This window comes from Rousettus aegyptiacus, unplaced genomic scaffold (genome assembly GCF_014176215.1).
Source record: "Rousettus aegyptiacus isolate mRouAeg1 unplaced genomic scaffold, mRouAeg1.p scaffold_m13_p_10, whole genome shotgun sequence".
NCBI lineage: Eukaryota > Metazoa > Chordata > Mammalia > Chiroptera > Pteropodidae > Rousettus > Rousettus aegyptiacus.
Window position 1 is genome coordinate 19,840,178 of NW_023416285.1, and position 27,920 is coordinate 19,868,097.

Sequence of the window (27,920 nt, forward strand, 5' to 3'; positions counted from 1 at the left end):
CATAAAAAGATCCTGTATTTTGTCAAATGCTTTTTCTGTTTCTATTGAGATGATCATTTGATTCTATTATTTCTTCATTCTGTTAATTTGGTGTATCACATTTGTTGATTTGCATGTATTGAACCATAATTTATACAGACTGAGGCTCAGCAGCAGCCAACTGCCTATGATGATTTATTTTAGGAGAAATATAATTTTATTATGAAAGGTAAAGTTAAGGTGACCAATATAATTGACTATGTAGAGAATACCTCTCATCTTTTGGGAAAATATTTTGAAAGTACCTCCTATTTTTATCTCTTTAGTGTTATGCAGATTTGCTCTAGCCAATAATTTATTGATGTTAGCATTTAATTCATTTAGGCATTCTTATTTTTAAATTATTTGTGTGATGACCTTTACCACCACCCTTCCTTGATAGTACATATTAAAAATTTAAATTGTGTTTTAGCATCATTAATCTTTCTTGTATCACTTAAAATATTTGTTATTTCATTTAAGAGTATTAATTTTTATCAAATTTCAGAATAATATAGTTTGTTATCATTTGAACTTCTGGCTACTGTAAAATGTTGATAAAATGCTGGGGCTTTGAAAGTAAACAAATCTAAAATTAGAAACTAAACGGGGCCTTTTATGCAAATAGTAATTTATTTTCTTATCCTCAGTTTCTTCACTTGATAAAAAACAGTATCTTAAATGAGTACATTAAATTAAGTTTAAATTAAGTTAGAGTTAAGTTTTTGAATTATCAGTTTAAGTCAAAGCCTGTAATAGGGATCAGATAATAGTATTATAATTATTATTGATGAAAAATAAACATGTGTTTTTATTGCTTAAGGCTAATTCATTATGTTTTAAATAAAAAACATTTTATTTAAAAGGATGTTATAAGAATTGATGCAAGAACTAAGTGTAAATCAATTTGAGAAGTTTCAGAATCAATAAGGAATTATACATTATATTAAATAATAGTTTGAAGACTTTAGCTTATCTAATCTACTTTACTAGAATTTAAATTTCACTATTTTAATTAAGTGATTGTCCTTACTTCACATACTTAAGTGGTTCTTGCATATATGCTACTGTTTCTTGTTAATTTTAATCCATCCTTTCTTGATCATGCTCTATCATTAGAGACAAAGGAATTCAACTATTCTCATTCTGGTTCCTTTGCAACTATTAATGTCGAAAGATTTGAGAAATTCCATTCCCTTTTAAGTCACTTCCAATGAGCTAAGTGATCACTACTTTATCTAATCCTCACAATAATTATAGCAAATATCTCAAAACTTAATGTTTAGTTGTTAAAGAATTACTTCATGTAAGATAGTTTTATCTCTCTTTATGTAGATATACATTTCGTCAGTTCTCCCAAAGTCATGTACTCCTATCAAAGTGTCTAATACATTACTACTTATGTCATTATTATAAATGTGATTTGAATGGAAATACATTAAATATACTGTAATTTTAAGCTCTTGCTTTCTAGTTATTATGGATTTAGAAAGAAAAGAACCCTCATTGTTAAGGTCACATACTATATTATCAAAGTATTATTTTTACTGAAATCAAGACATGGAATGAACCTCTGCAAAGCAGTACTTTCCAGTTGGGAGATGAAGAAATGGGATAGCATTTCCAAATCGAAGGATGTTTTACGTTAGGTTCCTAGAGAACAGAGTCTGAGGCAAAAGCTTGTGAACTAACTCTTCACTAGAAATGTAATTCCTGGGAACCAGCAGTCAAAGCAAAAAGGAAATGAGGCATGGAGATAGGGAAAGAAAATACAAGAGAGTTACAGAGCCCAACATAGGTTTGTAACAGATACAATTAGGGACTGTATAATGTGGGATGTCTCTAGATATGTCAACGGGACGCTAATCTATTTTGGAATGGTCCTTGGGGGCAGACAGGATACAAAGTTACCTGATGGCTCTTACCTGACTTTTGGCTTGAATTAGTCAAAGACAGCAAGGAAGCAACTCTCCCACATTTCTAGACTATGTTATCTGATTCTCTGGTTACCACTGGGAAGCCTTAGTTCCAGCAGGTACAATGTTGCTGTTGTAAAGGGTTAGCAGTCTTTCTCTTCATGAGTATAGAACTTCTGAGTTCTGTGCAGAGGATGGCCTGGACTTCATGAAGTGGGAACAGTTGCTGTGAGATGATGAGCCATCACTAGGGTCATCCTAGACATTTTAGGAAACCAGAAAGTGGCTGAGGCCTGAGGAGCTGGAGGTACTGAGCAAATCAGGGGAGATATAAATCTAGGTTCCGATACAGTGAATATGTTTATTGTATACTTTGAAAATGCTATTATAATATAATTGTTTTCTAAATAAAGGCTAATGAAAGTAAAATTCAACTAAATCTTACCTTAAAAAATGTAGCAAATGAGAAAAAATTAAATGGGGGAAATTTCCATACAAAATTATCTGATTTAATTGGTATCAAACTTTGTATGTTTTAATTATTCCCTATATCTAGAAATCGCAAAGGTATGTGATAATCATAAAACATTTAAAATCAGATATAGTTAGGTCTCTCCAACTTACCCATAAAATTTTATACATTCAATAATTTTAAAATCATAATCAAGAAAACAAGAGTACCATTCAGATGGATTCAGTCCAATATTAATGAAAATAAATTAAATATATAAACAGGGATATTTAATTAAATGGCCATACCCTGTTTTATGCTTTTTTAAGACTAGCAAATATACTATTCTGATTAATATTGGTATATTATAAATGAATATTTATGTACATATCATATAAAAATGGTTAGCAAAATGTACTCTATTCTAGCTAGTAGTACACTATTATGTAGATGAACTTCATGGAAGCTGCGTTTGTCAGCCTACCAACACAAGGTGTAACACAGGGAAAGCAATCCTAATGACTTGAACTACTTGACGTCAGTGGCTTCTAACTTATATTTCATCAATAGAATTTAAATGAAGTTACATCCATCTCTGATGCCATTCAATTTTCTCACCTCTAATAAAGTTTTATTACATTTAAAAACATATAATTAATATTATTTAGTAATTAAATTTAGATGACCCTAGATTTAGAAGAAGGATATAGATAAGTAATCTACTAATTATAGAAGACTTTTTAATTTATTTCCTTTTCAAAAACACAGCAATGTTAGCTAATTTGAGATTTTGTCTTTTTTTTTTTTATGCACTTCTTCATCCTAAGATGACGATTTGTAAAATGTCCCAAAGTCAAATATCTGGAGAAACCAATGAATCAAAAATCATGAATATTTTGTAAGCCAAATAATTTATCATTAGAGAATTTCCATTTATATTATGAAGAAAGTGGGACAAAAATCTGTGGCTTTTTAGTATTGAATTAATTTAGCACTTAGTTAATCATTTAGTTTCAATTTAATTAAACATTTAGTTTTATTTTCCTAAAGGAAGTCTGGAAACTTCTTTTTCCTAATTTTCTTAAACATAACTAAATCTGGCTGCTTCATCAAGAACTTTTTCAGAGGATTCTGTGATGGTAAATTTTTTATATGTCAACTTGACCAGGACAAGTGGTGCCCAGATATTTAGCTAAACATTATTTCTGAATATGTTGGTGAGAGTGTTTTCAGATGAAATTAGCATTTTAATTGATAGACTGAGTAAAATGCACTGCAATTTTCAGTGTAAGCAAGCATTACCCAAGTTATTGAGGGACTGATTAGAACAAAAAAGGTAAAGGTATGAAGAATTTGCCCTTTCTGACTGCTTGAATTGGGACTTACACTTTTGGCTCCTCTGTTTCTTGAGCCTTTGGACTCTGTTTGGGACTTACATCATTGCCCTGTCTTTGCCTTCCCTGGTTTTGAGGTCTTCAGGCTTGGACTGGAACTAATCACTCACTTTCTTGGGCCTCCGGAGCGCAGCCTCCATATTTATATGAGCCAATTTCTTATGGGAAAAATAATCTCTCTAACTTTCCATAAATAGATAGACAGACAGATACATACATACATACATACATACATACATACATACATACATAGAAAAAATTGAGGATACATAAATCCTGTTGGTTCACTTCCTCTGAAGAATTCTGACTAATACAGATTTTGGTACTGAGAGTAGTTCTAAAGGAATGGAATTTTAAGAATGAGTTTTTGAAATTGGTTCTGGGTTTTTTTTTCAATAAATAATCTGATTAGATTTAAAGCTGCTAATACTCCCATTTTCAATAACTTTCCAAGGACCATTGATATTCACCTACCATAAGTGATGGGTTCTTTATTGCCATATGGCCACTGAATGGTCCACTTCCAGAACCCCAATGTTAGAGTCTGCTTCCTAGGGTTATTCTCGGCACCAGCTCCCTGACATTAAGTTTCTTAAAAGCAAAGTTTGAGACAACTTGAAGAAAGTGATTTATTGAGGAAATTTTCTCATAAGGATATTATGGGAAATAGGGCAAAAGAAGAAAGTTAAGGAACTTATCTTGGTTGGAGACTAGCTTTAGTCTTATTTCATGGAAAGTTTTGCTGCACAAATCCATTACAGAGTTAACTTCGCCTTTAAGTGGAAGAGCTGAACTTTCTTTTTTTACTCTCTTAGTTCAGTTAGTCATTAGCCTCACTGTCTCGGAATGAGGGTTGTCATAATTTTTGGGTGAGACAACTCCTGTTTGGCTGTATCAGTTCTTCAGAGAAAGTGGTGGTTATGAGCTTTTTAGCAGTTTACATTCTTAGCAGATGGGGGATGTATGCACTGAGAGTCTGTTGATGAGTTCGTGTAGAGCACAATAGCATTACTAAAGAAGAAATATTTGGACAAATAATTTTTTTTTGCAATGATGAGGGAAAATGGTACGATGTTTCTAAAGAAATATTTGGGTATATACTCTGAAAGACACTAAAGCATCATGTGATTTGATGTACATGCAATGAGCTCAATTCACATTGGAGAACTGAATTCTCTTTGACAAAACAAATCTTATGTGAAATGTCTCCATAAAAACATGCATACAAGTGTGTGAATATGTCTGTACAAAGATGGTCATAAAACAATGTTTATAAGAGAAAAAAGATATTGTTTTCACTATGTTTATTAAAATTAGGCTATATAAAAACTTGTCCAGAGAAATATTTCTTAATAGAACTCAAAAAGCACTAACTTTAATAAAGTTGTTAAGCAAATGCTTTGAAAAAGTTAAAATTTTAAGAATGAGGGATTGGTTAAATAATTTCATACAATGGACTATTATGAAAGAAATATTAATAAATCTCTATGTTATTTATATGTCTGTGTTATAGACATGAAGAATAGAGTAAGTTGTTAATTTTTTAAAATAATATTTATTGTTTTAGATTCTTTAGAATGTTTCTGTTAAAAAAAAGAAACATATTTAAGGGCTTTTAATGTACTCAAAAAATATAGAGGACATAAAATAATCTAAGATTATGGCTCTCATAAGATTTGCACCTCAGTTTAAAAGCAGTTATGCCTGATGGGTGATACTTTGGGCCTGGCCAACTCTAGCCAGGTGACATGTGTATGCTGTTATTTACAGAAGTTTCCATTATAATTAACAGAATTCATACTCTATAGGACATTAAACATTTACATTATTACTAATGATTGAAATTTTTAAAAATTTGGCTTCTCAGTTTCATAAGTCTTAAGGTATTATTTATGCAATAAAAATTATTTTTATTTACATAGGCAATATATATCTTACAAAGAAATAGGGGGAACCTTCTCCTTAAATCAGACTCATCTGTTGAATTACTTAAGGAAATTATTATTATTATAAAAATATGTGGTTTATTAGTCTTCAATAATCTTAATTTTATGCAGCAATGATAATTGGCATCTTTTCCTTGATCTCAAGAATCTTTACAGTATATTCTAACAAAATAACTTCCAGTGTTTGAATTCACAAGAGAAGGCAGAAAATTGAATGCTGACACAAGAATTTTATTCTTAGAAATATGTAACTAAATGTACTTTGCTTAATTTGGCATAAAAATGCAGATGTGTAAAAAAGAAGAATTTAGGACCAGTATGCATCTAAAGAATAGCCATGATCACCTACAAAAACAATTTTCTTACCACCCATGGGTGCAGACGAGTGGGTGAATCAGTGAAAAATAAATTAACAACTTTATTTTAGAATTAACGACTTTCAATCACTCTGGCTTCTGAGGTAGCAGTATGTTATTGCTACCTTTATTTGCAAACAGGTTAAATATTTAGTAGTCATAGGTCAAAATTTGATGTGAAATGGTTTTTCAAAAAGAAATTTTATTCTCTAAATGATTAGATACCACTCCATTTCTTTTCCTTCTCAATAAAAACGGAACAGAGAACAAAACTTACTTGTAATCAATTCCTTTTTCTCTTTGGTAGTCTTCAAAATACAGTTATGCTTGATAATATAACATGGGCTTTAAATTACAAAAGTTGATGCATAATCAAGATTTCACAAATGTTTGAGCAAAGAGAATACCGTGAAAAGGAGACTTGGTAGTTAGCATTGTATACTTCATGGCCAAAGCCTTCTTTCCTTCTCTGAATAACACATCATTTTTTCCTTTTGGGATTACATATGAAGGTGTTTGCATCCAACTATGGGGCAAGGTCTTGCTCTCTCCTCTTTAGTTCTATTGGTGGTTAATTATATGATTTAAACTCAACCAAAAAAAAAAAAAACACTTTTAAGGAACTTTGAATCTTTAGTGAGGCTTGCAAGAATGACATGACTGGGTTAGTGCCACACTCAACATTTTGAATGCTTTAAAGATGATACCTAACACATCTACTTTTAATTATTTAATTTGACCTATGCAATTAAATAGCAGATGAAGGAATAAATATGGTGAGAATAACTTGCTATTATTCGATATGTGGTCTCTTTATTGTAGTTAATCACTTATGACAATTGGAATGCAGCCAGTGAACAAGGAAATTATGTTTTTCCTTTATATTTAGCTAGACAAAAACTATCCTAAATAATTTGTTTTCATCTGACAGAGAGCTATACCTTAAACTTGTTGCTTTAGATATATATGAACTCTCCAACTCTCTACCATAATTTAGTCCATAGGGACCATAAACTTTTTCCAGCTTCAAAAGATATCATATTGGTCCTCTGAATTGATTACACAGACTTTAATATTAGATATGTAAAGCGTGCAGTGGAAGACACAATACTTAACGTGGTAAGATGTAGGCATGCCAGTGAATTAGAAACTAATCCCACAAAAATTTCAGTATCTACCAGCGAAAAGTGATGACCATAGCTTATTCTGGGAAGAAACTAAAATTGAGGGTAGTCATCAATAATTTAGCTTCATATATAATATTTTAATTTTCCTTTTTAAGAGGGTAACATATCCATGTATGATTTATATATTCAAAGTTAACTTTTACGTAAGAGAAAATTTAAGTGAATTGTCCAAGGTGAAAAAGCTAATTAGTGCCCAAGTCAAGATAAAAGCCTACGAGTTCTGACACAATATTCACTAATTTTCTTATGCTACATTCCAGCAAATGACTAATTTTCATTAAGTGTTTCAAAGAGAAAAAAATTAAATATTAATTACACCCAAGTTAAACTGGGATAAAAACAGAGTCTTCCATCTCTACCATATTTTGTATTAATTAAATGATTTTGCCAGTATTAAAACTAGTTTTCGGAAGAAGGTTAATGAGGCATTCCCACAAATTTGTAACAAGCACAGGACAGGTAAATTCAATCTTCTTGTAGGCTAGAGATTTTCAAACATTAATATACATAAAATTATTGAAGTATTTGTTAAAATGAGAAATTCCCAAGTCCTTTAGGCTAGAGGTTTTCAAACACTAATATAAATAAAATTATTGAAGTATTTCTTAAAATGAGAGGGTCCCAAGTCCAATCCCATTAGTCTGAAGTCATTGACCTAGGCATTTCCAGGGAGGTCATAAGATTACTAAACAGTCCAGGTTATTCTTGTCTGGCTTACGAAGGGCCTTACTCCCAGATAGGCTTAAAATTCATAAGTGCCACCATCTGAATGAAAGGGAAAAGATGATTTCCTGGTAGAAACCAAACAATATTAAAGAAAAAGGGCTGGAGAGGAGGCAGAGAATAAAATTCTCAAGAATAATCAAGTCCTAATGATCTGAAATTATTTTCCAGAGGTTACTACCTGTGTAATGCAGCATGTCTCCTTTTATGAGATCAACTTTATATTAGGCCATTCTCACAATATCAAGTTACAAAAAAAAAAAAAAAAAAAAAAAAAACCTTTACAGAGGCATTCGACTGTTGTTGTTGTTGTTTTTTCTTTTTTCTTTTTTCTTTTTGGTGATATACTTTTTAAAAGAATCTTGTATTTGTCAATTAACAAATACCTTGAAGATGAAAATTAAAATGAAAAAGTAAGACCTACTACGGAGCCATTAGTAGGACTCTAACCTGATATATCACATTCCACTTTTTAAAAATATGAATATGTTTTAAAAATATGACTATGCAAGAACCAAAGAATCTTTCAAAGGATCATTTCCTTTACTATTCATTGTGTATGTTCAGTGATCATTTTTTTCCAAAAAGTTGTCTCTCAAGAATTCCTCCTGTTTACTTTTATTTTCTCCCTATGCTTTGTGATTGTAATTATTTTATTTCATATCACTTGTTTCCTCTTTGGAGTAATGACTGATTGCAACTCTTAGTCTTTTAAAAGTATACTTAGATTTGAAAGAGAAAAAAAGATGTAACGAGATTTTTCTAATTAATCAAAAGGGAGAATAAAAGAGTTTTCTTGATTATCTTATGGTAGGTGCAACTTTTTCATGGGTCATCTTAATTCTCTATATGTCTTTTGCTTAGGTTTTGTACAATAGTAATTTTTGTAAATCCATTTAAGATCAATCATCTAGATGAATACTTTTTTTTCCCCCATAGTATAGATCACCATATTTCTCCCAAAGACTTATCGATTTCCCCTTCTTAAAAAAAAAAAAAAAAAGTCAAGTCAATTTTCCAAAGCACTTGGCTAAAGTAATGACAACGCTGACTTAATTACATGCAGTAAAGCTCTGTTGGCCACAACCTGCTGCCAGCTTTTGTACACTCGGCATGTATTTGTCTAGAAGGCAAATGCACAAGAGCTATTTTTATCACTGTCTGATTATGTTGCCATTATATGCAGTTAAATCTACTACAGTAATCCAAACTAAAATAGTAGAAAAATTTACAGTGGATTTACAGAGGACATTAAATCTGTGAGACATTTGAGCAAGAGATGAAACTAATGTATCTGTGTATTTAGAAATAAATCCTAGAGTATTCAAACATAATTTTCAGCATTAATGTATATGTGTACACAAGTATTGCAGTCATAGGACAATTATAAAACATTTCTTATTGTTATTTTCTAAGTTTTCTTGAAGGTTGTTAGTTCCTTGAGGTTATGCATCTGAATGTGATGCCTAATCCTTTATTCAAAATGTATCACTATATTTCTAACTTTAGACAGACTTTTTTATTGTTCTTCAGTGTATATAAAACAAATACTATATATACAGAACATAATATATAATATATAATATATATACACTGAGTATATATGTGTGATCATATATAAATTTGTGGTATGTGTGGGTACACACACACATGTATGCTCATACATATTAAATGTGGTGCTGGGCCTAATGAACCTTCAGTTGATAATTTAAAACTGGCAATGGTAGGAGTATTTACAGAACAGAAATTGGCAAACATTAAAAATCATGGTTTTGTGGGGCTTTTCATTTTTTAAATTTTTTTCTCAGAAAGCTGATATCTAAACATTCATTACCAGCATGCCACTGTAAATATTGAGTTGTGTTTGAATTGATTTGAAATTTGTGTTTGAATTGATTTGAAATTAACTTATATGTTTCTGATGATACAAGTTGTTTCATGAAATGATTAGGGCTTTTCCTACTTTTCTAATTTAGAACATCTAGCAAGCAGTGGCTGCAGGACCTGGGCTCAAACCTTATTATGTTCAGTAGAGAGTGGGTAGCACAAGTTCTCTTATGCTGAGCTGCCTCCTGTTGTATAGTAACTTAGTAACTTTAGGCTTCTCCAACCCATATGTCAGGGGATATTGGTCTTTTATTAGGTGTTCTTTCAGAGGAGTTCATTATATTTTGACAGATTTCAAATACCACAGAAATTATTTGAGGCATTAACTCTCTTTCTCTGGTATTTGGCTCTTCACAGGTTATTCCTGGTACACAATGTTACCTTGATTTTATGTTGGTCTTTTTGTTTTTTTTTGTTTTGTTTTTCATGACAAATAGCTCTACTGAATGCACAAAGTGGTTTTAACCATGAGTAGACTTTCCAGATCAGTGGTGCAGAGAATACCCAGGCAACTGCTACATTTATCATTTCCACCTATTTCTTTCCTCTATCTCATCAGAATGGCTCAATTTGAAATTATTGATCACAAAATTCAGTTAGAGGGATAAAATGATCAACTTTTTTACCTTTAAGAAGCTCAGTCTATTGTAGGTGCATCAGATAGAGTCAGGTAGGATATTTCTTCATATAGAAATAAGGGATTTGCAAATAATTCCTCTTGGTTATATAAAGTAAAAACAAATGCAGACTTAAGTAAAGGAGAAACTTTATTCAAAAAGGTTATCGTAATAAGGAAAGAGTCTATTGCAACATGGGAGAAAGGCTACTGCAATAGAGAGAAAGTTCCAGTTTACCTTGAGATCTGCAGGAGTATCAAAGGTGGGCAGAACAGGCTTTTCTTTTTTGAGGAGGAGTAAGAAAGCCAGAGAGAACTGGATGTGGGAGTGGAGTGGCACGACCAGACAGCTGCTGGAGAATTTATTTCTCTGTTGTCAATAGAGTTTCAGTGGCTTTTAAATAGTGGCTGTTTGGGTTCCACTGCAAGAATTTTGACCTGATTAGTTGGTGAATACAAACAGTTTAGTTAATCATTTCTGAGATACAATGAGTATTTTGAGGATCTGTGTCTGGCCTTGTCTTAGGTAAACAATGAGGTCATTTATAAATATTTTACCTAAGTCATACAGGAATGGTGAATCTTTCCAGTGAAAATTTTTGTAAGAAAAACTGTGTGTGTGTGCGGGGAGGGGGGGGGGCGGGGGGGGGGAGCATATTCACTGACCATACCTGTTTTACAGGGGCACAGGGCTCAGGAAAAGTTTAATATTGTCAGTTCAATTTTTGCAAATTTAAATCAAGTCAAAAGTTTTGTTGTGGACTTAGAGTTTGATACTTCAAACTTGATATAAATTCTCTCATGTATCTCTCATTTTTTTTTTAAAACAAATCAGCTGTGTAGGTGGTAAATTATTCGTGAAAATGCCAGGAGGTGAGCATATTATCAAAGACAACCCAATGTTGAGATTCAACACTGATTTGGGAACTCAAAACATCTTTTTAATTTAATTCTATGACTTTATTTGCATATCTTGCAAACTATTATTTTTCTGGCTTAATTATTCTGGTAGCTGTTGGAAAAACCTACCTCAATGCTTAGTGACTTAAAATAATAACAGTTAATTATTTTATTACAAAGAGAAACCATCAACGAGGTAAAGAGACAACCATTTGAATGGGAAAATATATTTATAAATAACATCTCCGATAAGCGCCTAATATCTAAAATATACAAAGAACTCATACGAGTCAATAACAACAACAAAAAAAGCAAATAATAAGAAAATGGACAGAGGACCTAAACAGACACTTCTCCCTAGAGGACACACAAATGGCCACAAATATGTGAAAAGATGCTCAACATTGCTAGCTATTAGGGAAATCCAAATCAAAACCACAATGAGATACCATCTCACATCCGTTAGAATGACTATAATCAACAGGATAAGTAATAACAGATGTTGGAGAGGATGTGAAGAAATAGGAACTTTCATACACTGCTGATGGGACTACAAATTGGTAAGGCCACTATGGAAAGCAGTATGTTGGTTCCTCAAAAAACTAAGAATTGATCTACCATATGATGCAGCAATTCCTCTACTAGGTATTTACCCCAAAGACTTGAAAACTCATATTCAAAAAGATATTTGCACATCGATGTTCATAGCAGCATATTTACAGTGGCCAGGACATGGAAGCAAAGTGTCCTACGATAGATGATTGTCTAAAGAAGCTGTGGTACATATATACAATGGATTATTACTCAGCCATAAGAAGAGATGAAATACTACCATTTATGATGACATGGATGGACCTTGAAATAATCATACTAAGCAAAATAAGCCAGACAGAAAAGGTTGAAAATCACATGATATCACGTATATGTGGGATATAAACCTAAAAGCAACAAATGAGCAGGACAAACAAACAAGGACTCATGGACATGGACAATGGACTAGTGATTACCAGAAGGGAGGGAGGAGGGGGGAAGGGGAAAACAAAAAAACAAAATGTTAAAAAAATTATGTATATATGGCATGAAAAAAAAATAAACTGGCATTTAAAAAATAGCTAAAAGCATTATTTTATCACAAAGTTGCAATTTGGACATAACATTAAAGGAAGACTTATTGATTCTACACAGCATCAGCTGAGGCAATTTGACCGAGGACTTCTAAGACCTGCTTACAGGGTTGGCAAATCGGTGTTGGCTATTAGCTGGGATCTCAGATGGGGCTGAAGGCCTGTGTCTTATGTTCCAATCCATGTAGCTTGGACTTGTTTGGAGTAACTGGTGGCTGTATTTCAGAGAGAGAGAGAGAGAGAGAGAGAGAGAGAGAGAGAGAGAGAGAGAGAGAGAGAGAGAGAGAGAGAGATGGCAGTTATATTGACTTTAATGACCTAGTCTTGGAAGTTATATAACTTCACTTCTGCCATACTGTTATTGTGGTGACTACAAAGATTAGCCCAGGTTCATGGGGCCCCTCCTGGTTGGGGTGGGGGCAAGTTTCCAAAAGATCACATGAAACTGGAAATATTCTTATGACTAAATTCATAAAGTACATTTTTTTAATTTTTATTTTTCTATTAGAGTTGACATTCAGTATTATTTTATATTAGTTTGAAGCATGCAGCATAGTGATTAGAGATAAACTATAAATTAATCATAAATAATGATGTTCCAAATGTTTGATAGAAGAAATCTGTTTAAGGAATTAGAGAACCAATGATAAAAATAAACTTAGATGTGAAAGGCACGAAGTAGATGTGGGAACATCTTTATAAGTGTTTATTTTCTAATACCTAATTTATTTTGCTTCTTGAGAATAATATTCATAAATTCTTTGTGCTTAATTATTCAATCTACATATTTCATAGCATTTGACTTATTAATTTAGAGTGACATGCAAGACATGGTTCGTTGTCCCAAAATACACCGTTACTAAAAAGATATGGAAAGCCACAGGGATCCACATATCACTGAACATTATAGTTAGAAAGTTATTCAAATAATTTCAATAATTTCAAGTCAGTAATGTCCATGAAAAAGGTTATCATTGAACTACCTCTGTTACTGTTTCTATCTTAAAGTTCCACTCCATCAGGGGTAAAACAAATTTTCTTTATCATTATCTTTAGAGAACAGAAGCAAAATGTTTCCCATCCTTGAGTTGGAGCTTTTACTTACTTTCTACTTATCTCATCATCTTCCCTACAATTTCATAAGCTGAAAAATGAAAGCCTCCCAGAAATAAAACACAGCTGTGGTGATTATATACAGAAAGTTCAAAATAGACATTACCACATTTATTTACTGTAAAGGCTCAGTAATGTTTCCAAGAAAGCTGTGAGTAGGAGAGAAAAGGGAAATAGTAGTGTTAAATGATGAAAACTCTGAATTACAGAACATATTTTACAAAAATGGTTGACATATGTGCATTAATTAGAAAACATGCTAATAGTGTTTTCTGGCTCTATAGTAAGTTAAAGATAAGAATAATGAATTAATGAAATTTACTGAGATAATTATCGATTAGACTATGAATTTATAACATTTATTGCTGAGCACCTCTTGTGTGTAAGCAAGTCATGGTTGAGTTGACTTTTCTGAATAAAAATTTAGATGTTTTTAGACCACTACAGATATACTTTAAATGATAATAAAATATACCACTTAAAGGTATGAGTGTTTTCAAACCTTCAAGAGAAAACATTTTTCTAGGCTTTTAAAACAGTTTTTAACAAAAAAGAAAGGCAGATTTTCTATGTATTAAATTAGTATAACTCTGATATCAAAAATTGCTAAAAATAAAGGTTCAAAAAGGATACAACAGACCAATAAAATACATGAGATACATGGTATTTCTTCTCTTACCCTTTCTAGACTATTTAATATTTGTTTTTTTCAATAATTCAATAATTTTTTAATCAGAAAGACAAATGTAAATGCAACTTGAGAGTGAACAAATAAATCAGAACTAGGATGGGAAAATTAGGAGTGATTTAAAACTCTAATGGTGAAGAAAATAGTGACTCTTGAAGCAATTGGCAATTTCGCAATGTAGTATGGAAAAATTTTTAAAGTATTTTATTGATACTTATTTTTTTAAAACTCATTTATCTTCTCAGCAGTTAAACTTGGTAATAATATTATTTTAAGTTTTAGTGATATTATCTCAAATTTACAATTCAAAAAAATTATGTTTTATCTTATTCTTAATTTAATTTGCAATAAATTAATAAAATGCTTTCCTAAGGCTGAGAAATAAAAAAGTAGCCGAAATCCATGTAAAAATGCCTTTAATTTAAAAATCATAACTGCTATATAACAAAAAATTTCTGGGGCTGGAAATAATTGATATACAAAAGAAAACTAGAATTAATTAATTAAAATTTATTTTGCTGTGAATGACTAATGAATGAATATAATAAAATTAACTTGGTGTAAACTAATAAGCTTAAACTATGTAAAAATTTTTCTCATATTAAAAATTAGAAATAAGGAATAAATAATATGAATTTACATTAATACAATGCTGTTACATAAATATGAAGGAGAAAGAACTTTTAATGAAAATAGGATTTTAAATGTCATATATGTATCAGTGTGTATTAATGCATTTCAGCACTGGGATTTAGAAAATTTTGATATATTTTCCAATACCTGTACTCCTAACACTTTGAATTATCTGACAATAACATTATGAAATAATATCTTTATTAATAATAATAATAACTACATATAATAATTATAAACTTTTTTTCCCAACGAATGTGTCCACTTGTATTGAAGTAAATAGATGAAAACAAGATAACATGAACTCTTTACTCTGTTAGGAAAGCATAAAAATAAACCCATTAAAGCACGATAAACACTATTTCTGGCCATGATGGAATGGTTGGTGTCAGACATACTTCATGTAAACAATTGTAAAACTGGGAAAAACATACAAAACAACTATTTTCAGACACTGGACAATGGACTGTGAAGAATGAATAGAGGAAATATTCTGCATGGGTCAGAATAAATATTTAAAGAGATAATAGCCATTTAGCTACATTTTCTCAATTAATAGGAGAAATGAAGCACAGATTCAAGAGGCTCATCATAGTCCGTAAAGGATGACTGTAGAGGTAACACCTTGGCACGTAATTAAGTTGTTAAACAATAAAGAAAAATAATCTAGGAAATATTTTTCTATGTGTACACACACACACACACACACACACACACACACATTATATTATATTCAAGGGGGAAAATGTTATGAACAATAACTCTCACCTCATCAAAAAGTGAAGGCCAGAAGATAATAAAAAGCATCTTTCTTTAAAGTGCTCAAAGGAAAAATAACCAATTTAGTAATCTATAGTTAGTCAAAATTTTCTTCATAATTTAAATAGAAATAAGTATATGTGTTTGACAAATAAAAGTTGAAGCACTAGTTATTTTATTATAAGTATAGAAATTCAGGGGGGTTAAGAGTTAAAGCAAAATGATCAAGGTGGAAGGCAAGATCTGAAGAAAAAAAAAAAGGTCAGAACCTCAAATAGTAAATATGTGGGTATAGATAAAATCCTGTTATAATTTTTTTCTTTAAAATAGTATTAAATATATTTTTAAAAATAATAGCAATGCATAATATACATAGAAATAAAATATGTGAAAACAATAGCACAAAATGCAGGGGGGTGATGTGCAGTAAAAATAATCAAAGTAAGTCATGATTTTGAAAGCAGAAACTGCAAACACATCTTAAAAATCAAAAGGAAAAATTAGAATTGTTTAATGATCTTTAATTTTTTTTAAAACATCAAAACTCTCTTAATGTCAGTTATAAATACATAGAAAATGAAAAAAATAAAAGTAATATTTATTTAGTATATTGTGACTTAAAACACTTTTATTTCTTTGTTAAAAAGATACAACTATATTCAGAACAAATGTTCGAACTCTTGCCTTGTTCTTATGACTCGTTCATGTGACTTAGGATATGGAATGAGCTTCTTTCCATGTTTTGGTGAATTGTCCTAATCCTTTCTAAGCATAAATCAGTTTTCCACATTTTACCCTTTGTACTTTAAATGTTGTTAACTATCTCAAAGAGCTCTTTCAATGTAAAATTGGTTGTTGTTGTTGTTGTTGTTGTTGTTGTTGTTGTTGTTTTTGCCAGAGAACTTACTTTGGGATATCTTTATCTTCTTTGTTAGAACACTTTTCCCATTTATGTTAATAATTCATTTTCACTGACTTTCTCTGTCGGCACATTGAGCATCTTTCAAATGATAGCAATGTCAACATTCCCATGGGCACCTATTTCTTCTGTAACTTCATTTCTGTTTTATTAAAATTTCATTACAACATTATAACTTTTATTTTTTGCTGCATTTTCAACTTTATTAGTTAATTTCCTCTTTTGTTCATCCATTTTGTAAAATGACACACGAGCTTATCACCAGAAGTCAAGGAAGTAACCCAACTAACTACCTGGTTTCCTGCCCATTGCCTGAACTGAAAAGTAGATAAGTGATGATTACTCATCATGAAGCACATCTGTTATTTACAAAGCACTTTGTAGACTGAAGAGAAAGCTAAATTTATTGTTTACTCATAGTTAATATACTATGGTATCTGAAATTTAAGCTGTAAGTTGAGGTCTGGTGTTATTTAAATTGTGGTAATAAAAATTCTTACATATCGAAGTTATACAAAACAAAGACTGCCCGTATGCTCTTATATTACATTGCTCTGTCTTATAAGTCTCTTATATTGTACACAGAGTGATATAGTATTAATTTATTTTAGATTGTGATAAGATTACTTTGTAATTTTTCAGCAACCACTAAAAACATAGTACAAAGATATATGGTCAAAAATCTCATACGAGTTAAAAGGGAATATAAATAAATAAAATAAGTAAGTCGATGAGTAAGTGAATGAATGAATGAATTAATACTTGATTAATCCAAGAAGACAGGAAAGGGTAAAAGTATAGGATTTACATATAGAAAATAAATTTCAAAATGCTAGACATATCAATCATGTCATTAAATAAATTAAATTAAAATGCATAAGGCATTAGCTTTAAAAGACAGAGATTGACAGAATGGACATAAAAACAACATCAAAACATCTTCTCTGGTGTTTATGAGAGACAAAATTTAATTATAAGTGCACAGAAACATTGCAAGTTGTAGAATGGGAAACTATGTGCAATGTAAACAATCATAATAAGGGTCTAACTTACATTAATATCTAATAAAATAGTTATGACCAAAATAGATGTGTATTATGACAAAAGGGTCGATTCATTAGGTAGACATAATCATTCTAAATGTGTTGCATTCCATCGCATAGCTTTAAAATATATGTAACAGCAACAACAACAAAAAAGAGATAAAAGAAAAAAAATGACCAAATTGAAGATTTAACTAATTTCAGTAAGTTATTGAATAAGTAATAAAAAAAATCATTAAGGATGTAGAATATTTAAACTATCTAATATGATCTAATTGGTATTTATGGAGCACTACATGCAACAAGTACACGATAAACATTTCTTCCAAATGCACAGGAAATATTCACCAAATGAACTGTAGTCTGGACCATAAAATGAGTTTTACTAAGTTTCAAGCTGTTTAAATCATACAGAGATTGTAATCTAAACAGAATGGAAATAAACTTTATAAAACTAGTTTTATAAATAACTAGATATTCCATAAATTAAAAAAACAGCCCTATTCTAAATACTTATGGGTCTAAAAATAAATTCATAACAATTAAAAAATATTTCATGCTGAATGTTAGTGAAAAGAAAACCTCAAAATTTGTGAATGCAATTAAAGCATTGCTTAGAAGGTATTTTTATACTACAAAGTGCATAGGTTACGGGGGAAAAAGAGCCATTTTAAAAATCGATTATCCAAGTCTCTGCCACAAGAAGCTGGAAAAAAGAATGTAAATGAAAAGAAATAAAATAGAAAGTGAAATCAGTAAAATAACATAACAGACAGTAAATTACAAATGGCAGATCCAAGAGATTACCTTTGAAAAGATTATTATATTTAATACATCCTGAATATGAATAACCAAGAAAACAAGACAGCATATATAATTAACCATTTTGAGGAAGAAGAAAGGGGTTATCACTCCAGATCCTATAAAATTTGATAAAACAATGTGGCGCTATTGTAAATAAATTTATGTCAATAAAGTTGACAAATTAAAGAAAATAGTCCTATTTTATGAAAAATATAGCCTTCCATATTTGGCAGAAGAAAGAGAAAATATAAATAGTTCATATTTGTTAAGCAAATTGAATTTATCAAGAGATTTTTTCATAATCATGTTCCCAGATTGTTTTAAGAGTGAATTTTAATATATATTTAAAGAAAGAATAATATTAATTTATATAAATCATTTCAGAGAATAGAGAAATATAAATTTTATGATGCCATCATAATTCTTTGTTATAGATTGAATTATCACCCCCACCACCAAATTTGTAGGTTTAAGCCTCTATCCCCAATGTAACTGTATTTGAAAATAGGACCTTTAAGGAGATAGTTAAGATTAAATGAGATTATAAAAGTGGCACCCTAATCCAGTAGGCATACTGTCTTTATGAGAAGAGGAAGGGACACCAGGAATGTGCACACCCATTAAGAAATGCCAGGTGAAGACTGTAAAAAGACAGCTATTTGCAAGCCAAGGAGAAAGGCCTCAGAAGACACAACCGGCAATCACCTTCTTCATGGACTTCCAGTGTTCAGAACTGTAAGAAAACGACTTTCTATTGTTTAAGCCATCTTGTCTATAGTTTCTGTTTTGGCAGTCCTAGCAGGATAATATACTCTTTAAGCAAAATAGAACAAGGATATTATAAAAATAAAAAAATTTAGATCAATTTACATCATAATATAGAAAAATTCTAAAGATAAAAAAGCAGCAAATCGTATATAATAATGTATAAAAGAGATAATATATCATAAACAAATGGGATATATTTCAGTTTGGTTGGCCTAATATTCAAAATCTATTATTATAATTCACTATATTAATAAAATAAATAAATATATAATCTCAATAGATGAAGAAACAGCATTGATAAAATTGAATATTCATTCATAATAAGGACCTATGCACTTAGGAATAGAAGGGAATAACCTCTGTCACAGGGTATTTATGTAATTTCTCCCAGTAAATTACACTAAATGATTTTTTTCTCTAATCTTAAGACTCATATGTGAATATTTCCTTTCTCCATTTTCATATGATCTTGTGCTGGACCTCTTAGCTAGTGCAATAAGGAAAAAAAAAAAAGAACGAGAGTGCATAAAATTGGAAAAAAGTTATCTTCACTTATTATAGGCATGCATGTACAGTAACATAAACAATAAAAAGAATTATACAAACTAACAGAAATAGTAGATGAATTTAATAAGAGACAAGATAACTATGTAAAAGTCGATTGTATTTTTACATATTTTCAGGAATAGCCAGAAAAATTACCTAAAATAATTTTCTATAACATCAAATAAACGAACTTTTTAGAAATAAATGTAATTGAAAATAGTGTAATGCGTTTGCAAAAAAAAAAAATCAATTGTTCAATTAATTTAGAGAAAACAGATAAATAAATGGTCATGGATAGGATTACTCAATATTGTCAATTTATTAAATTTTTCAGAATAAACTACAGTTAACACATTCCTGCTAAAAGTTAAGTTTTTGTAGTAATTTACAACTCAGATCTAAAATATATATAAAAATGCAAAGAACTATGAATATTCAGGATAATAATGAAGAAGAATTGTCTTCAATACTTGCTGTAATATCACAGTAATTTAGACATTGTGACATTTAAATAAGAATTAACAACAAATAGATTCGTCGGGACCAAATGGAGGCCGAAGTCGAAGAACCAATTCAATGGGAAAAGAATATCTTTTCAAAATATTATGCTTACCTAACTTGTAGTCTTGTCCCTTCCCCATGTCACCCTGTGCAGAAATTTTAACCAGATATGGATAATAGACATAATTTTGAAAGCTGCAGTGACATGGGCAAAACATTAGTAGTAGTTATTCTATCACAAAGACGCATAAAAAAGAACTTTCCACATCAGTATTAAGATGACAAATATTTTCATTAAAATCTGTATAGGATATTTGAATAAGTACATCATAAAAGATACCTAAATGGCAAGAAACATAGAAAGGTGATAAACACATACTTTATAACAAAAGCCAGTTAAAATCACAAGATACCAGTGCAAAACCCCAATGACTAACAACTAAAAGGCAAACAATAATAGGTATTAGCCAGAGTATAGAACAATTTGAACTTTTATACATTACTGGTAAATGTGAGAAATTAAGTACTTTGAAAATTTCTTTGGCGTTTCCTAATAAAGAAATAAAAATATCCCCATGCCTTAGCAATTCACTCCTAGTTATATACCTGAGAGAGGGGAATAAAAAGTTGTGTGTCTAAAAAAATACTTAATTTAAATATGGCCATAACAGCTTTATTTACAGTGGACAGAAACGGGAAAAAATACAACTATCCATTAAAAAGTGAATGAACAGATTGTTGTGGTACATCTAAACGATGAGATGTTTCTTAGCGATAAAAAGAACTGTTGATGTATGCGATAATGTATATGAACTTTGAAAACATTCTATTGAGAAAAAGCCAAAGACAAAATCACATATATGTGTGATTTCAATATACGAAGTTAAAAAATAAACAAAACTAATCCATGGTGATAGAAATTAGATTAGTAGATGTTTATGAGGGTGTAAATTGCTTAGAAGAGGTACAAGAAACTGTGTTTAATGGAAATATTATTTATCTTGATGTCTGTGATTGTTACAGGTGTTTTAGCAATTCTCAGAATTTAATAATACCCTTGAGATTTGTGTATTTTAGCTTATGTAAATTATACCTCAACAAAATAATGTTAACTTTGAAATTAAATAATAATAAGTTCAAATAATTGTGTCATAGGAAGAGAATAAAATTAAAGGATATAGTAAAGTGTGAATTGGAAGAGTAGAAATAGTCAAGAAAGTTTCTCTAAAAAGAGGACATTTGATTTAAGACCTAGGGGGATGGGAGGCAAAGAGGGGCAGCAGGAAAATATTTGGAGGCAGATCATTCTAGATCATTTAAACAACAGATGCAGAAGTCTGATGGAACACACAAGAAAACCAACTTGTGAAACAGGAGAGCCACCCCATGTGTGTGCACGCACACTTATTCTTGAGTACCAGTGCTCTCTAGAACATATCTTGAGATCTGCTGTCCCTTGAGTACAGGCCCAGTACAGGTGCAGGGAAAACATTTTAATCTGTCCTGGCACCTGGAACCAAGCTCAGTAGACACAGATCCGAGGTGAGTTGTTATGCAATATTTTTATAGCGATAACTCTCTAATGAAAATGGCAACTACACCTCAAAATGACTCAAAATGAGGAGCAGTAATTTAATTATAATTATGCAAAATCAGATGATAGTGGAATATACTACAGGATAGAGAATGGTCTTAGACTTGAGGAACATGAAAATCTCCTTGAAAACATTAAAATTTACATTTAATGGCTCATTTTCCTAGAGAATATAATTCATTTGATCTGGTTTGAGAATAGTAATCTATGTTTTAAAATATTAACCACATTAATCTCGCTGTCATTCTTTACTTAAACACTGTGCTAAGTAAGCAAAATATCAACATGAATTTAAAAATCATCCCATTCATCTTCTCAGTCTTAAAACATTTTATTTCTTAGGCAATTATGTATTAGAAGCAAATATACACTTGGTTCTCCTTTTATTCTTGTTTGAGTATTTCTTTTCACAAAAGTGAACCCAGTATATTTTGATTAATTTGAAATGCCTGTGGACAGCTTCATTTAGAGTATTGCTTGGTGTTAGTCATCACTGATCCTGCTTATCTCATAAAGTTTTCTGACTGAAATCTAGATTTTAACTGATATCCTAGTAGATGTTCTTGTCTTGTCTTTTTGAGATGAGGTTAAGTCAATTGGTCAAATTTATTTATCTTATAGTTTGAAATGTTATCATTTATTCTCATATCATCTATATCCTTAATTATGGAAACAGAATTTTTGCCCAAAATATTGTTCTTGAATGTTTAAGTGGTACTATGTAGAAATGCAGAAATCTACCACTTCTCTTTTTTTTTCTTTTTATATAAAAAGCTTCCAATTCTGTGCAATGATTTTTTAGGAATATTTCCATTCTTTCATTATCTAGCAGCAGAAGACTTGGTTACTAAGTTTTTGAAATAAAAGCCCTTGACTTTCAAATTTGAATTTCAGAAAATTAACCATTGCTAGTAAGCTTTTTGTTTCTGTTTTACTGCTTTCTTTCTTTTTTTATTCATTACACCATTCCATAATATAGGATACATACCTGATGAGTTATGTATTAAACAATATATACAATTGTGTCATAGCTTGTTTTATTGTCTTTATTTATAATATTTAACAATAGTCAACAGCATATCAATATTATACATTAATAATGAATAGAAAGCCTGAGATAGAAATAACAGTTCACTTTACTATCACTGTGCTTCTCTTTGTTATTTGGCAGTTAATTGACTAAAGTATTAATCACAACCCTCTTTCTGTCCTCCTCAGCAGTGTTTGAAGATAATATAGGATCATCGAGAGAGGATCCATGATGTGAAATGTAAAGGCTAAAGTATTCTGGGTAATAAAATGTGATTATCAAATTTTTGTGAAAAGTGTAGCAATCTGATGGAAGTGTATTATATTAGTTTAGGCTACAGATCATTGTCACAGATATAACGCGACATGAGGATATATGCATCTGGGGAAATCAGCATCCATTTTAATGGATTGTTCTTCTAAACTTAATTTTGTGCAATAATGACTACCTGGATCCTTATACTAAGATATAGTTCAGCTCATCATGGTCTCCTTGGGAAATCTGATTGAATATGCTGTCAGTTCTCCTTCCTAAACTAAGTCCTCTTCGGAGTCTGACCTCTAGAGAGCAATGTAGTTCCTACATATACAACTATTTATTACTTTAATAGAGTATACTTTCCCAAACATCTTGTCAGTACTAAAATTAAAGATATATTCAGCATAAAGTAGAAGGAAACTCCCCTTGTTAATTTCTCTAAGAAAAAAAAAGGATGAAAGGAAGGAAAGAAGGAAGGAAGGGAGGAAAGAATGAAGGAGAGAAAAAAGAAAGAAACAGAGAGAGAGAAAGACAAAAGAAATAAAGAAACAGAGAGAAAGAGAGATAAAAGAGAAAGAGAGAGAGAAAGAAAGAGAGAAAGGAAGAAAGAAAGAAAGAGAGAAAGAAGAAAGAAAGAAAGAAAGAAAGAAGAAAGAAAGAAAGAAAGAAGAAAGAAGAAAGAAGAAAGAAAGAAAGAAGAAGAAAGAAAGAAGAAAGAAAGAAAGAAGAGAGGGAGGAAACGAAAGAAAGGAAGAAAGGTTGACTAACAAGTTTGATTAATTAACTAGCAAAACAGATTATTTCAAATAGTTTAAATTACTACACATTAGTCTAAAATGATGTGGGTTGGTAATTACTACTATACAAGTGTCTAACACTTACCGAAGATTTATTTTCTGCTGGGAGCTATTGTATGGCAGTAGTAGGTGGTATTTGAACTTCATATATTTAGCTGAGCACATTAAACAACCAGACAAGGATCTCGTTGTCTAGATTTCTTGAAGACAAATGTACTATGCAACCAAATTTTGGCCAATGGCATGTAGTTAAGCAGAAGTCACATGGAATTTTTTAGAAACTTTTCTTAAAAGACAGCAGTGTGAGCCTATGTTTCCTTTCTTAATTCTGTACTCCTTCCTGCAAACTGGAATGTAGACACAATAACTGAAGCAAGGGCAGGTGAGTTGGATTGTAGTTTGTTCTCGAGGGAAAAGAACAAATTGCTTGGGTGTACAAGCATTTTATGAAGCAGAACTATCACAGCACTGGGCCGCCTGGTTGCAAACTTCTGCACAAAAGGTAAATGAGCTTTACTGTGTGTTTGCTTGTTTTAAGTCACTGTTATTCTGGATTTTCTACCGTGCTCTGCTGAATACAACCCTATGTTTCATGTATAATATCTCATTTAATACTCAAAACAGCTATGAAGTAGGAACCATCAGTATACTTACTCTACAGTTGAAGAGACAGAAGTATAGGGGATCAATTAACTTTTCCAATATCTTACATGTAGTAAATTGGGCAGCCAGGTATTTATGTCCAGGCAGTTGGATTCCAGAAACTGTGTTCTTAACAAGTATACACATGATTGTCTTCCTGATAAAACCACACACCTATCTATGCCATGAAGTTGTAGACTCGTTCTTTCTTATAAACCTACTTCATTCTTTCATTCTTCGAAAATGTCAATCTAATACAGAAGCAAAGATATTTCAACTCCGATGTAGCTGAGAAATTTCCCTTCAGATATTTCAGGTTTTGTTTTTGTTTGTGTTTGTTTTGTTTGTTTTGTTTATAGATGTATCAATAGGTTCATGGCTGTCAACTTCAGCTTTAAGGAAATAGTGTTGTTTAGACTCCCGTTTTTCTCCTTGAACTTGGAAATGACACCCAGTACCTGACCATCTGTTAATAATCATTAGCCTTTCAACACTCTGATTTTTAATAAGCAATCTAAATACTGTGCTTGAGACCCTGAAATGCAAATGCTAATTTTAAAATAATGATTTCATTGCTTAGTTTTTATCGTTACTTCTAAAACATGTGGTCATTTAATTTTTTTTTTTCATATGTATGGAAAAATCTGGAAATATATCTTTTATCGGTGATCTCTGACTGCCTTTCTCCATCATCTCATCCTAATTACTGTTTCTCCCTAGGATCTTTGCATGTATTTGCTTGAGTATCTTTGAGAGTAGAATAACGTATTTTACTATTATGTCTAAATCTCCCATTGGGAATACTGAAAAGGAAATCTGACTTCGAATAGCCATAACTATAGTGAAGAAAACAATCTAGAGTGTGAGAACTCCTCTCTAGCACTGAGTACACTATATCTGTCATCAACTGCTATCACTATGAAGGAGCCCAGACGTTAATTCAGACCGAATACCTTAGACTTCTGCATGCTTTAGACGACCATCTCCTCTACGTCTATAACGGGCATGTCTCCCTTGGAGATTAAGAAGGACATAAACCAGAAAGCAAGAACAAGTTAAAAATTTAATGTGACCAGGAAAGGATCCCTTAGAAAGGGACTAATTAATTAGTAACCTTCAATGCAGAAAGATAGGAGGAAATAAAAGCTCAACTTATATTGAGTGAAAATGTTCAAATTCCACTTTGTAAAGTCTTCTCGAAATTCCCCAATTCTTATATTAAAAGTATTCCCTTTACTTGTGCAATATGATGGTATACAATTAATTAAAAGTCAATGTTAATTGTATACTTGAAACCGATTTTATAAATCAATGTCACCCCAATCATTTTTAATTTAAAAAGTCAATGTAAAAAAGGGGACTAGTAATTTACCACTCCCAAATTCTTGCGATTTGGTTAAAAAATTCCATCATCTAATGAAATAGGCCATAATGCAGAAAAACAGTAAAAAGTATAAATTCCAAGAACGAGCGTCATCCTTGATATTTTTACCTTCTTCACTCACAAGAAATATAATCAACAACCTGAAATAATAAGCAAATCTGCATTATCTGTCTTCCTAATGGTAAAGACATGAATTAGGAGTTCTTCATTCTTTTCTGTGCTGGTCCTTTCTGTACTGGAGAAATCGTGGGCAACACATGCAGCCAGGATCTCTTGTGGATGCTGCAAGATAAGTTTGGATTTCAGTACTATAGGTGGGTGGAGTATATCCTGAACTTGGTGATATTCCGAATCTCACATCCAATTTGGGTGAATTCTAAGAGAAATTCTCATTATTTCCAATATCGTCAAGTAACTCTTATATTTGCCCTGAACTTAGATGAGTTACTTATGTCCCAGGCTTCCGGGTATCAGGTGCCAAGGGCAGAGGATGTAGGCATACTGATAGCAATGATTTGCTATTTCCAATATTCTCCCGGTAAACTGCCATGTGGGCAGGTTTATCCGTTGGATGGAATGTATACTGATCTCATATTTAGACTAGACATCTCCTCCACTTAGGGCAATAAAAACTTGATTTGTATCAAGAGCTATTTTTTTCCCCACTGACCAAATACATTCTTAAAAATATCATTTATCTCTGCTCTTCTCACACAGGATATTGTCAGTGTTCAGTATTGCATCTCGTTAATGAAAGAATTTCCTACCTACTTATAGCAAAATTTGACTTCCTTACATATAAGGAATCTTAGCTCTTCCCCTTGCCATTCTAGGTATATAGTCTGATCACTACGCTTCCATTGAGGGAAAGAAATGCATATTTTGCGAGGTAAAGTATTGGAGGACTCTAATCTCTTAATTATTCCTCCCAAGAAGAAGAGTGAACTATCAACTATCACCCTGATGAATTTAAAGAATAAACAGAGCATGCTCAGTTCAACATCTCTGAATATTCTTTTTCAGAGTCCATCTACCTTCAAGTCAAATACATTTGGGTATTTTATATATATTCCATGACCAATGAGGAAACTATATTTTCAATCTTTTTCAAAATTCAAAGGGAAACAAGATGAATAAATTGATTTCCTAAAATCCCAACACTGTTTTATGGAATCCCACTTTAACTGACACAGACTGGTAGAAAATATTCTCCTACATGCAGAAAATGAAAGGAATTTAATATTAGCAAAGTCTAAATCAAGAGTTCACAATATACAATTTATTGATGCCTCAAATACTAATCACAAATCTTGCCCCAGTTTTTACACACACAAAAAAATTGTATTCACAAAAATAAGTGCCAGTAGATAAGAGGGGATTATTTTTGTATGCCTGAAATATATCATTACGGATTGCAAAACTTTTTACTTCTAACCTACAGTGCCAAGAGCAGTATGGGCCATTAATCTTGTCCTCCAGGATTCTGAAGGAAGAATTTGCAATCAAAACACAAGTATACTTACACTTCTTCATGTTTTCAGTTGCTTTTTTTATTATGAAAAGAGTATGGTGGAGATATCAAATTCTGGAACCAGATTTAATGAAATTTTTTTGTTATTATCTAGATCATTGACTTTTGGAAGTCAGAATTTGGCAAGTTTCCTCATCTGTAAAATGGCAATGATAATAATGGCGTTTTATCTCACTGATTTCTTGTGAGTATTAAATGCATTAATATGTGGAAAACTCTAATAACAGTGCCTGGCAAACAATATTTGCTCAATAAATGTTAACGATTATTATCATCCACTGAAAGATTATAGGGATCCCAGAAGCCATGTTAGACTTTTTTTTTTTTTTTTTAATGAATGGAAATCCACAGGGCATATGAAAGCAGTTAACACTTTTCCGTACCAACCATAA